This window comes from Mastigoproctus giganteus, chromosome 3, assembly GCF_048544385.1.
Source record: "Mastigoproctus giganteus isolate SK-2022 chromosome 3, ASM4854438v1, whole genome shotgun sequence".
Taxonomy (NCBI): domain Eukaryota; kingdom Metazoa; phylum Arthropoda; class Arachnida; order Uropygi; family Thelyphonidae; genus Mastigoproctus; species Mastigoproctus giganteus.
Genome location: NC_143577.1, coordinates 126,355,527 through 126,368,380, shown reverse-complemented (window position 1 = coordinate 126,368,380; position 12,854 = coordinate 126,355,527). Strand labels below are relative to the sequence as shown.

At 41.5% G+C, this 12,854-nt stretch overlaps 1 protein-coding gene across 4 annotated transcripts in view; it reads right to left on the bottom strand.

Moving 5' to 3' along the window:
• The window catches only part of LOC150088259 (moesin/ezrin/radixin homolog 1-like), a 706,511-nt gene that overhangs the window by 141,565 nt on the left and 552,092 nt on the right, over window positions 1-12,854 (bottom strand). The window lies entirely within an intron of this gene.

The following is a 12,854-nucleotide window of genomic DNA, read 5'->3' as shown; positions in this document are numbered from 1 at the left end:
TGTGCTTCATCAGCTGGAGAGTTAATTCTGGCAATGACGCTCGAAAGGTAAAACTTGCTGACGTTATGCCTGTCTACTCTCTCTTTTTGTAATTTTGTACACTTTTGTAATTTTTCCTGCGCATGACATTGAATAATTCGGTTTACATGTTTGTCAAACATTTATTTTTTTGCTTTTATCAAATTCAGCACGCATAGCTGTGAGTACGAAATTTCCCTAAATACTTATTTAGGGAAATTCCAACTTGTGTATTGTTCCACGGACGCAACCCTTACGTAATTCGGGAGTTTCTGTATTTAGTAAGGTTAACTCCTATTGGTTCAGTAAGGTCTAAAATCAGTTGTTCTCTTTGATTCATGTTGGAAGATTCCCATAATGGATGATGACCACTGAAATCTCAGCCGACCGGGCTAGCCGGGTGGGTAAAGCACCTGCCTGGCAACCCAAAGGTCGCGGGTTCGAATCCCGCCTCGGGCTTGGATCAAAGTACTGCAAAAACCTTGGGAGGTGCATTATGGCCACAGAAGCCGATGCGCCAATAACTACCAAAGGAAAAAAAAAAGAAAAAAAAAAAAAATTGAAATCTCCAAAGAGACAGAAAGATGTTGGCACTTGTGCTATTAGATCTTCTAGTTCTTTTAGCATGATGGCATTGTTTAGTGGAAGCTATATTGAAATGAGAGTTAGGGTTATTCCAAGTGCAATACGCACAGCAATGGCTTCTAAGTCAGTCTGTAGAGAGATATGTCGAGTGGGGATTTTAAGGTTAATTAATATCGCTACCCTGCCATGTGTGGATTTTGCAGTATTCCTGCATTTCTATAATATTGTGTAGTTTTTAATAGTTACCTGTCTTGTTAAATTAGTTTCTTGCAAACAAACACTCACTGCATTATATTTATTGATCAGATTGTATAAGCCATCAATATTAGCTCGGATGCCCCTGCAGTTCCATTGGAGTATGTGCTGCATTACTTGGTTTCAGGAGTTGCGTTTTGATCAGTCTGTTTTTTTTGGAGCAGTTTGTTTGCAACAATCTGTTTTATTTCTGTCTTTTTTGTGGAAAACTGGTTACTCTGTATCCATGTGTTCTTCTGCATGAAGTTCTAATACAGTTTCTTCTGGGTCAGTTCTGTTGTCAACATCCATATGTATAGGGAATTGTTTCTTGGTATGAGCATGGTCTGTTGGTACTTTTTTGTGTTTTTTTTAGTAGTTTCAGACATATTGGATAGTAGTCAAATTGGAGTATTAATTCCTTGTTCCAGTTGCTTGTGTTCGGAAGGTTGCGGCTTAGCATTAAGCACAGACCTGGCCAAATCAGCAAGAGAAGTGTTTGCAGGGATTGTAATGTCAGTTTGAGTAGCAATAGAATGATTGTGCTGGGTTGCTTGTGCATACGTGCATTTCAGCATAAACTGCATAATATGCTTTTTGGCTTCCTGGTATGTTTTCTTCCTTACCTTCCACATTTCACAATTTTTTGAATATGCCACATGGTTACCTTTTCAATTTGGACAGGCGAAGGTGGTTACAGTACAATTAGCTTGAGTGTATTCTGATGAACCACAGTTTGGGCAACTCATAGTGTGCCATGGCATACTACCTGGGAGTGTCCATATTTCTGGCACTTATAACACCTGATGGGATTCGGTATATATGGATGTATATGACAATCAGAAACCCTGCTTTAACCATTGTTGGTAAGTTTGGAGTACTAAAGGTTAGTATTATGTAGGCTTTAATTCTCCATCTTTCCAGATTAATATTCTTTTTGCATGTATTACTCTTTGATGTGCCAATTCTTGCACAATTTCATCCTCTGATATGTTAATGAGGTCCTACTCTGCTATAACTCCTCTGGAAGTTTTCAGAGTGGCACAGGGAGTTATTTTCACGGGAATTTAACCAAATGTGGTCAGTTTCATTAATATTTCTGATTGTTTTGATTTCATTGTTTCTACCGGCAGATCTCCACACTGTAATCGTTTTACCATCTTCGGTGATCCTGCAGCATTTTCCAAGCATTTCTGGAGTACAAATGGGAATAATTTGCTCACAGGAAAATCTAGCAGAGAATGAATAAGGAGAAAGGCTGGGTGATCTTGTTGACATCTCTCTTTTTTGTCTTTTATTTTGATAGGAGTCATGATCAGATTGGTTTTTATCAGAAGAGAATCTCAATGGATCAAGTGGAGAAAAGGTTTCTTTGTCCAATTTGTACTCTTTTTGGCACCGAGGGTTGGTTTTCCCACTTGGGTTACCGGCCCTGCCACAGTGAGGCAGGAGTAATGCCACGAGTTTCCAAGAGGTTGTTAGGTTAGTAACTCTAATAAAAATAAAAGGAAAGGTGTCTTTTCTTTCCTGACTTAACTTACTACTTGTAAGATGAAGTCTACCATGCTTTATAAAAAACTTAAGAGAAGCTATCTTTGAACTTAATAAGAACAGTGATTCCTTTCAAGGAAAATGTTTGAAATGGCTTTATAGAGCTCAGAGATTGCTTGGCCACAAAAACGCTTGGCACCTTGGGCTAGTTGACAAGGGTGGACAGTGCAATGTTGAGTCAGTTGTGTGAAATAAGCATTTGGAAAGCAAAAATGTCTTATAATGCGGGATTTTAACATTCCAGATATTGACTGGAACTTGTGGAATGATCACTTGCACACTAATAAGATTTTGTGGATTTATGGATGATTGTTTTCAAAAGCAGCATGTTCGCAACCAGATGGAGTAATACTCTTGATCTGATTATCAGCAGTGATTATTCATGCATTACGAATCTGCAGATAAAGGATCCACTAAGTGGCAGTGATCATGGTGTACTCGTGTGGGATTTATTCAAAGATTTAATTACCATCAGGGGTAAAGGGAAGGGTCAATGCTTTCGTAAAGGTGACTACAGTGGTCTCAAACAGTTTTTAAATTCTATACAGTGGGACCAAATGATGATGTTAACAAAAGCAAATTCTAAATGGGAAGCATTCAAGGAAGTACTCTTGGAAGCTACTAAGCTTTTTGTTTGAACTAAGAAATATTGTTCAAGGTCCAGGCCTAAATGGAAGTCAGATGAATTAATGAGACTTGTGGCAGAAAAGAAAAATGCAGGAAGTGCATATAAATTATCAGGAGATACAGTAGCCTATGGTAGATATAAACATGTCTCGAAACATGTCACATAGGAGGTAAGGCAAGCAAAGGCAGATTAAGAAAAATCTTTGGGAAACGATGCAGAAAAAATAGTAAGGACTTCTTTACTTATGTAAACTCTGAAAGGAAGGGGATGAATCATTAGTCCAGGTAATATCGTTGGTTCAATTGTCGATGATCCTGACCAGGTAGCTGACAAACTGAGGGTATTTTGCATCTACATTCACACATGAGGAATTCTTTGGGGAAGTGGATGCCAGAAGTTTATCAATCTCTAATAGGGAGCTAAATGATTTTGTAATAACTGAGAGCAAAGTGAAGGAGAAATTGCTGAATTTAAACACAAGAAAGGCACCTGGTGCAGATGGAATCTATCCAGTTATATTAAAGGAGGCAGCAAAAAAAGTAAGCAAGCCCTTAACCGTAATTATGAGAGTATCTTAAATTCACAAATGGGGATCAAAGGGTGACATGAGTAAATACAGACCTGTCAGTTTTACTTCTGTTCGGAGGGAAAATAATGGAGTCACTAGATAAATAAGCACTGCAGGATCATCTAGACAAGGCTGCAGTTATATTTCAGACAGCATGGGTTTGTTAAAGGGAAGTCTCATCTGACCAGTTTGTTCGTTTATTTCAACGTGATCGCAAAGGAACTGGATGAAAAAAATAATTTTGATAATATATACTTTAATTTTAGGAAAGCTTTTGATACTGTTGAATATAAAAGACTGATGTACAAATTGGAGCAGTATGGCATTAAGGGCAAGTTACTGCTATGGATAAAGGGATGGTTGAGTAGTAGAAGACAGAGAGTGGTAATAAATGGACACTGCTCTTTGTGGACTAATGTTATTAGTGGAGTCTATCGGTGTTTGCTGTTGGGCCCAACGTTGTTTTCTATATTTACTAATGATACTGATGAAGGAATATAAAGCTTAATGTCCAAGTTTGCTAACAATATGAAGGTTGGTAGTGTTGTTAAATTACAGTAATGACAGTACGCTACTCAACAGGATCTAGAAAGGTTGGGCCGATGGGCTGAGAGGTAACAGCTAAAGATTAACACTGACAAATAAAAAGTACTACATACGGGTAGCAGTAACCCCAACTGTGCAGTACTACACTCTGGGATTGATAAAAATGACAGTGGAGAATGAAAGACGATTGGTGGTATTTGTGCAGTTAGATATGAAGTTTTCTGCACAGTACAGAGGGCCACAAGAGCAACTCATGGGCTCAGTGATTATTCATGCATTAAAAATCTGCAGATAAAGGAACTTGGTGGCAGTGATCAGTGTAATGATGTGGATTTACTCAGATATGTAACTACCATCAGGGGAAAAGGGAAGGGGTTTTGCTTTTGTAAAGGTGATTACTGTGGTCTCAAGACAGCTTTTAAATTCTATACAGTGGGACCAACTGATGATGTTACCAACAGCAAATACTAAATGGGAAGCATTCTAGGAATTAATCTGGGAAAGTACTAGGATTTCACACAAACTAGAAATATTGTTCAAGTTTTAGGCTTAAATGGATGTCAAATGAACTAATCAGACTTGTGCAGAGAAGAAAAATGCATGGGATGCATATGTATTATCAGGCGACACAGAAGCCTATGGTAGATATAAGCTAGTCTGTAATTAAGTCACAAAGGAGATTAGGTAAGTGAAGACAGAATAGGAGAAATATTTGGCAAAGAAAAAAAGCAAAGACTTCTTTACTTATGTAAACTCTAGGAGGAAGGGGATGAATCAGATTGGTCCACTTGAAATTGATGGTTCAATTGTTGAGGACCCTGCTCAGGTAGCTGCCAAACTGAATGGGATTTTTGCATCTACATTCATACATGAGGAGTTATTCAGGGAGTGGAATGCCTATAGTTTATCAAACTACCAGGGAGCTAAATGATTTTATAATAACTGAGAGAAAAGTGGAGGAGAAATCGTTGAAATTAAACATAAGAAAGGCACCTGGGGTAAATGGGATCTATCAGTGCAATGTACTGTCAGTTCATAATAGTTCTCATAATTACATCAATAATAACTGACCTATCTGGCTGTGTAAAACAGCAAGGAGAAAATCATGGAGGCACTGATTAAGAATGCAGTATAGGGACATCAAGAGGGCAGTGTTTCCCAATCTTTTTTGAGATAGGGCCAACAAAAAATATTAAACTATATATATATATAAATATACTAATTATTATTTTTAACATATGTATTGTATGTTAGGTTGTTATAGGCATGCCCACATCTTCCATGTTAATGGGTTTCTTCACCTACCAGAAAAAACCCTGTTTTATTATCAAGTCCTGCAACCACTTTAATAAGTTATGAGAACAAGAGGTTTGGAAACACTGTTCTAGAGAACTCGAAACAAGATTTTATGATCTTATTTAAGTAACCCAAGAAACTATTATAAATGATTTTGTAATAAATGCGAGCAAATTGGAGGAGAAATTATTGAAGTTAAACAAGAAAGACACCTGACGTGGATGAGATCTATCTAGTTATATTAAAGGAGGCAGCAAAGGAAGTAAGCAAATCCTTAGCCATAATTATGATTTGATTTGATTTTTTATGGCGCATTGGCAGATAAGGCCATAATGCGCCAAGTCAAATTTTAAAATGCTATTAAACATTTTGGTAGCCAAGGCTACCACGTCAAACAATTATTGTGTTAAAAAGGTATAAAAGTAAAAGCATAAAACTTAGATCTTTGTATAAAAATTAATAAATTGTAAAAAGTTAAAAACGTCAGACATATTGTGTCTGTCACCTACAATCTGACTGAGTGTAAATGGCTCAGTCAAATTATTAAAAGCGGTAAAATACAAGCGTCGTGCTTCTATAAAAACAGGACATTCTATTACGAACGGTTAAAATAACATTATATATCTCGCACATAGGTGGGTCATATGCCCTCAGCAAGTAGGAATGGGTTAGATGACTATGACCTATGCGGAGCCGAGCAAGAACAACTTCCTCTCTTCGGACCCTGCGTAGACTGGACTGCCATCGCATAATTACAGGCTTGATGTGATGTAATTTATTTGTGGCCTTTCCATGCCAAGAATCTTGCCATTGGGAAAGCAGTTTAGAACGTATTATTTGCCTGTAGTCTGTATAGGGGACTGACAGGCAATGATTATCCAGGGAAATGGCTGATTTCGCAGCGGCATCAGCCGATTCATTTCCCCGGTTCCCAATGTGGCTTGGGATCCAGCAAAAGCGAATATCGAATTCTAATTTCTTGAGAGAAAAAAGAATCTGCCGGATCCTGGACAGGATCGGATGAGGGTTAAAACCCACCGATACCAGAGCCTGTAACATGCTCGATGAATCGCAATAAATCATATACCTCTGGTAGTCGCGATTTTTAATGTGATCTAGGGCTGTTTGTATTGCATGCAACTCTGCAGTATAGATGCCAGTTTCTTGTGGGATCTTATAGGATAATGTTTTGTGAGGGAACACAACAGCAGATCCCACATGACATTCTAACTTTGAGCCATCTGTATAGATTGCAGAAAGTCAGAATACAGCTGTCTATGTGATGCAAAGAGTTGCTGCTAGACAGATGGCGGTGTAGTAGCCTTCTCCCAGATCTTAAGGGAGAAGTCGCAAGTTGGAAAATGAGCATGCCAGGGTGGAAAGAATTGCCTTGGTGACTGGGCAACGTTGTCTACCGTCAAGTTCAGCTCATTCAGCAGCCCTTGAATGCGAATACCAAAAGGTTTGTTGGCAGTACGACGGGTGTTGTAGAGGTTTTCCCAGCGCGGCTCAAAAACGGATGGCCACATGGGATGATCGGGCAGGGATTTTAATTTGAAGGCGTACTGTAAGGACAACTGCTTACGTCGAAGAGACAGAGATGGTTCATTTGCTTCAACGTAAAGGCTTTGGACAGAAGATGGGCAAAATGCTCCAGTGGCTGTCCGGATGGCTTGATGGTGGATTGGATCTAACCACTGAAGTGCACTATCTCTAGCAGAACCATAGACTTGAGACCCATAGTCGAGTTTCGAACGGACAAGTGCCCGGTAGAGACGAAGAAGGGTAGCCCGATCTGCGCCCCATGGGGTTGACGAAAGGGCACGAAGGATGTTAAGCCCTTTGACACATCTTGTCCTCAGCTGACGAATGTGTTGTAAAAATGTCAGCTTTTTATCGAAAATAAGTCCAAGGAATTTGAATTCTGCTACAACTGGGATGTTATTTTGCCCAAGCCTTAATTCTGGGTCAGGATGAAGATTACGTTTGCGACAGAAGTGTACACAAACAGACTTCTGTGATGAAAATCTGAACCCATTAGCCAAAGACCAAGCTGTAAGATGATCAATGGTTTTCTGCAGTTGCCTTTCAATGACCCTCATATTGCATGAATTACAAAATATAGCAAAGTCGTCTACATAGAGGGCATTGTTTACAGTGGGTGGAAGTTGTTCTGCAATAGAGTTTATTTTGATTGCGAAAAGCGTAACACTTAGAACGGATCCTTGTGGGACTCCCTCTTCCTGAGAGAAAACTCGAGAGAGGGTGGATCCTAAACAGACTTGAAATTGGCAATTTGAAAGAAAGTTTTTAATAAAAACAGGAAGGTTACCTCTAAGACCAAAGTTATAGAGGTCTTTTAAAATTCCAAATCGCCAGGCTGTGTCGTACGCTTTTTCAATATCAAAGAAAACTGCTACCAAATGCTCGGATTTAATAAAAGCATCACGAATGGACGTTTCCAATCGGATTAAATGATCCAGAGCGGATCTATTTCTTCGGAAGCCGCACTGTGTCCTGGAAAGCAGACCATTTGTTTCTAAATACCATACGAGGCGTGAATTAACCATTCTTTCCAGGACTTTGGTCACAAACAGCTGGTCAGAGCAATAGGACGATAGTTACTTGGATTGCTAGGATCTTTTCCTGGTTTTGGGAAAGCAAGGACGATAGCCCTTTGCCAGGAATCTGGAAATTGTTTCTGAATAAAAATTCTGTTAAACAGAATTAAAAGGTGATCCTTAGATTGTGGTGAAAGGTGTTTTAACATTTCGTAGTGGATGTCATCGGGCCCCACAGCACTTGTATGCGTGAGAAAGAGTGCTGCATTTAACTCTTCCTGTAAAAAGGGCTTGTTATACGCTTCAAGCCCTTTTGAAGAGAAGTTTGGTGGGTTTTTCTCAACTTTCTTTTTAAGGGCCAAGAACTCTGCGGGAAAAGATGTTATTGCAGAGATTTTTGCAAATGTTTCACCTAGACTATTTGCAACTGCAGTTCGATCTGCAATTGGACATCCGTTGTGCTCGAGGATCACTGAAGGGCATGGTGGATATTTTCCCTTCATTTTCCGGATCTTATCCCAGACTACTTTTGAGCTAGCAGCCTGAGTTATAGAAGATGTAAAACGAATCCAAGATTTCCTTTGGCTCTGACGTCGTACATAGCGTGCTTTTGCACGTGCACGTTTGAATGATATTAAATTTTCAGTGGTGGGATATCGGCGGAATATCCCCCAGGCTTTGTTTTGTGCTTTTTTTTGCTGCCGTGCATTCTGAATTCCACCAAGGTTTCGGGAATAGTGGGAACCGGCTGGATGACTTTGGGATTGCAATTGCAGCTGCTTGGACAATCGTTTCTGTGACATGAAAGACTGCTTCATTGATTGGCTCCTGACTGACTGTACGGATATCAAGGTTTGCCAGATGTTCAAAGGCATTCCAGTCAGCCTGATCAATCTTCCACCGCGGTAAACTAAATGGCAGACACTGTCTTCCACTAGTTAGGGTGGTTATCACGGGGAAGTGATCGCTTCCATATGGATTTTCTTCTACCTCCCAAGTAAGTGAAGGAAGGAGAGAAGGGGAGCAGATAGAAAGATCAATGGCAGAGAATGTACGGGTAGGCATGTGGAAGAAGGTGTTTGTTCCCACATTTAGGAGGGAGAGATCATTGTCAGTGAGCATATGCTCTATGACTCGTCCCCTTCCATTGATGTCAGCACTACCCCACAGAGTGTTATGTCCATTGAAATCCCCAAGAATTAAACAAGGGGAAGGCAATTGCATGATAAGATCATCAAGGTCTTTCTGGGGGATGTCAACGCCAGGTGGCAAATAAACAGAGCAGACAGTTAATAAGAACCCCACTGTAAGGCGAATTGCTACAGCTTCAATGCTAGTTGTAAGCTGCAAAGGCTGAAATGGGATCTGGTTGCCGACGAGGATTGCGACTCCTCCGTGGGCAGGACCATCCACAATTCTATCCTTACGAATGATGGTAATGTTATGCATGGTGGGGTCATCATTTGCCTTTAAATAAGTCTCCTGTATGCAAAAGCAAACTGGTTTGTGCTTTTGCAGGAGTGCCTTGATGTCGTCAGTATTTTGCTGAAATCCACGACAATTCCACTGTAGGAATTTAGCCATTATTTGGACTTGGTGGGTCCATCAGGCGGCTTCCGAGGTGCTGAGGGCTTAATTTTGTCAGTCTTGGATTTATCTTTCCTGGGGAAGTATGGACGCTGTCCTGTGTCCATTTCTTCCTCAGTGAAGAGTTCCAAAACTGACTCATCATGTACCTCCTTCTGCTCGACATCCATGTTTTCCTGGGTATTAGGTGTTACTTCCCCTTTCTTATTCTTTTCTTTTGCTTCTGTTACTTGTGGAGCATTAGGAGGTACTGATATAGGAGTGGCAGCTGATTGGTCCTTCTGTGCAGGTTTTTGGGAGCTTAAAAGATAACGTGCAATGGGAGTAAATGATTCTTTTGGAGGGACGGACATGTCCGTCTGAGTCCCAATCGAACACCTCCCTGCTACCTTCTGGGCGTAGGTAGGTTTTTTGATGTTAAGAGGTTTCACTGCTTTTCTTGCCTCCTGGTACGATATGTTTAGCTCTGCCTTCAGCCGTTGAATTTCTTTTTCTTCTTTCCACCTCTGGCATGTCCTTGAATAGGCTGGATGTTCTCCCTCAAAGTTAATGCAGGTGGGTTTAGTGGCTGAACATGCTGTTGTTTCGTGGTCCTTTGCACCGCACCGGGCGTATGCAAGGACTTCACGGCAGACCATTTGAGAATGTCCATACTTCTGACATTTAAAACACCGTAAAGGGTTAGGAATGTATGGACGTACTGGACAGTTGATGTATCCAGCTTTAATCTCATCAGGAGGTTTTGGAGAGTTAAAAGTCAGGATAACACTCCTGGTTTTAACAATTTTTCCCTCTCTTCGCGCAGTGATTCTCTTGACGGCAGTAACTCCCTGTGGTTTTAATTCGGAGCAGATTTCCTCCTCGGTGACGTCGAGAAGGTCCCACTCCGAAATGACACCTCTTGATGAATTTAGTGTTCTGTGTGGTGTCACTGTTATGGGTATACCTCCGATTGATGTTACTCGGAGTAGATGTTCAGACTGCCTGTCATTTTTTGTTTCAATCAAGAGGTCCCCAGAACGGAGCCTCTTAACTGACTTGGGTGTTCCTGCTAACCCATCCAACCCTTTTTGTATAAAAAAGGGCGACATTTTACCAATCGGTGTTTCGTTGGTGGAATGCATTATTAAGAACCTTGGGACAGGCCCTGATGGTAGTTCGGTTCGCTGCCTCTGTGTAGCAATAATGCTATCTGCCTCTCCGTCATTATTTTCAGATAGGGACCGGGTTGGGGCCCCTGAAGGAATATGTTTATCAGGATTCATGAAGTTTTTTAAATTGTTCAGTGCCCGGGCTCCCCACCCACCACGGAGCCCAAAGGGACGCCCACTACCCGGCATGCAATAAATGCGCTCGGGAGTGGTACGCCAGGGCTACCCAGACACTATACGAGCACTGCCGCCAGCCTGAATCCTGTCCCTCGGACCATGAGGGTAGGGGCGTGGCATTGACACGGTTGACCCTCGCAGGCGAGCCTACTAGCCGATTGATCCTAGCCGGACCTTCCAGGACCACCCGTCTTGTCGAAGCAGGGGCCAAAGCGGTGTATTGAAGCTGGGCCCCTCAACCACCAGGATCCCCCTTTCCCAATTTCCACGGGTCGCAGCGCACGGCAAACATGCCGGATTCCATTGATGTAAGCCTGGAACCTGGGCTGTGGGCGTTGGATCCCAGTGATGCTAGTCTGGAAGTCCAGCAGCGTCACTGGGAGGTCCCCTCACCACGTACAGGTGCCCACGTCGAGGGGCCATAATTATGAAAGCTTCCTTGAACTCAGGGGGAGGTACCCATGGACTGGAGATGTGCAAATGTATCCTGAATTTACAAAGGGTGACACTAGTAATTACAGACCTGTTAGTTTAATTTTGGTTCTGGGGAATATAATGGAGTCACAGGTTAAAGAAGCATTGCAGAATAATGTAGACAAGATTGCAGTAATACTTCAGACAGTAAGAGCTTGTTAAGGGGAAGTCAGGCATTTTTTGATATGATATCAAAAAATAATTTTGATATCATATACAGGTCGACTGTCATTAATCTGGCAGCGCATGGACCTGTGGGGTGCCAGATCAGTGGCTATTTTAGCAAATACAGTTTACCCAACAGTTAACCATCTCATCCTACCTTTAACACATTGACTGCCAAGCTAGTTTAAGAAAAAAATTCCCCAGGGAACAAAAAGTATTTAGCAAATTATTTGATTAGTAATTCTAAAATAAACAATGTCAGTGTTGTTTTTTTGCTTAAAATATCAAAAAAAAAAAAAAAAATAAATAAATTTTTTTATATGTCTCATATACAGGGTGATTCACTACCAGTGCAACAAACTTGCAGGAGGTGTAGGGGGCACAAAGACGAATCGGAGTCACATAGCATTGCAGGGTTGAAATGCCTTCGTCAAGCGATAGAAGACGTTAAACGGGAGGTCGCGTGAACAGCAATCCCGCTGGAAGTCAGCATTTGCGAACCGGTTCCCGAGGCAGTAGGATGGACGAGTATTCAAACGTTAAACTGGCCAACATGCACCTCGCGTGTGGAGCTATGGACTGTAAAGGGCGCGCCGCTCTGCGCTTGTACCAGGAAAGTTTCCCTCACAGGTGTGCTCCTCATCATACGAATTTCGCACATGTGCACAGAAGGTTACGTGAGACTGGTTGTTTCACGAGAGGTACCACGAATCGAGAGCGAACGACGAGGACGCCAGACAATGAGGAGAATGTTCTACGTCTTGCAGCAGGCAATACGAGTATGAGTACTCGAGCGATAGGCCAACGATTGGGTATTTCCCAATCCACTGTACGGAGGATACTGTCAACAAACCAAACGAGTTCATACCATCTGCAACGCGTTCAATCATTGGAGCCTGCGGATTATCTACTCTGGAGGACTTTTGCTACTTGGTTTCTTTAACAGAAACCAAGTAGCAAGTTACTTGGTCGCTGTTCATGCGACCTCCCGTTCAACGTCCTCTACCGCATGATGAAGGAATTTCGGACCCTGCAATGCTATGTGATTCCAATTCATCTTTGTGCCCCCTATACCTCCTGCAAGTTTGTCGCACTGGTAATGAATCGCCCTGTATATGGCTGATGTGGTCCAGTAGGTTATTTCTTGAGAAGCCATGTTGGCCACATATGTGTGACGCTTTTATGGCACACATATGAAGGTCGCTTGTGATTAGTTCATTGCACGCACAGCAAGCAATGAACTAATCACAAAATAAAGTCTCAAACGTTGCAATAAGTTTGATGAAATAAACCCTCACATGTCGCAATAAGTT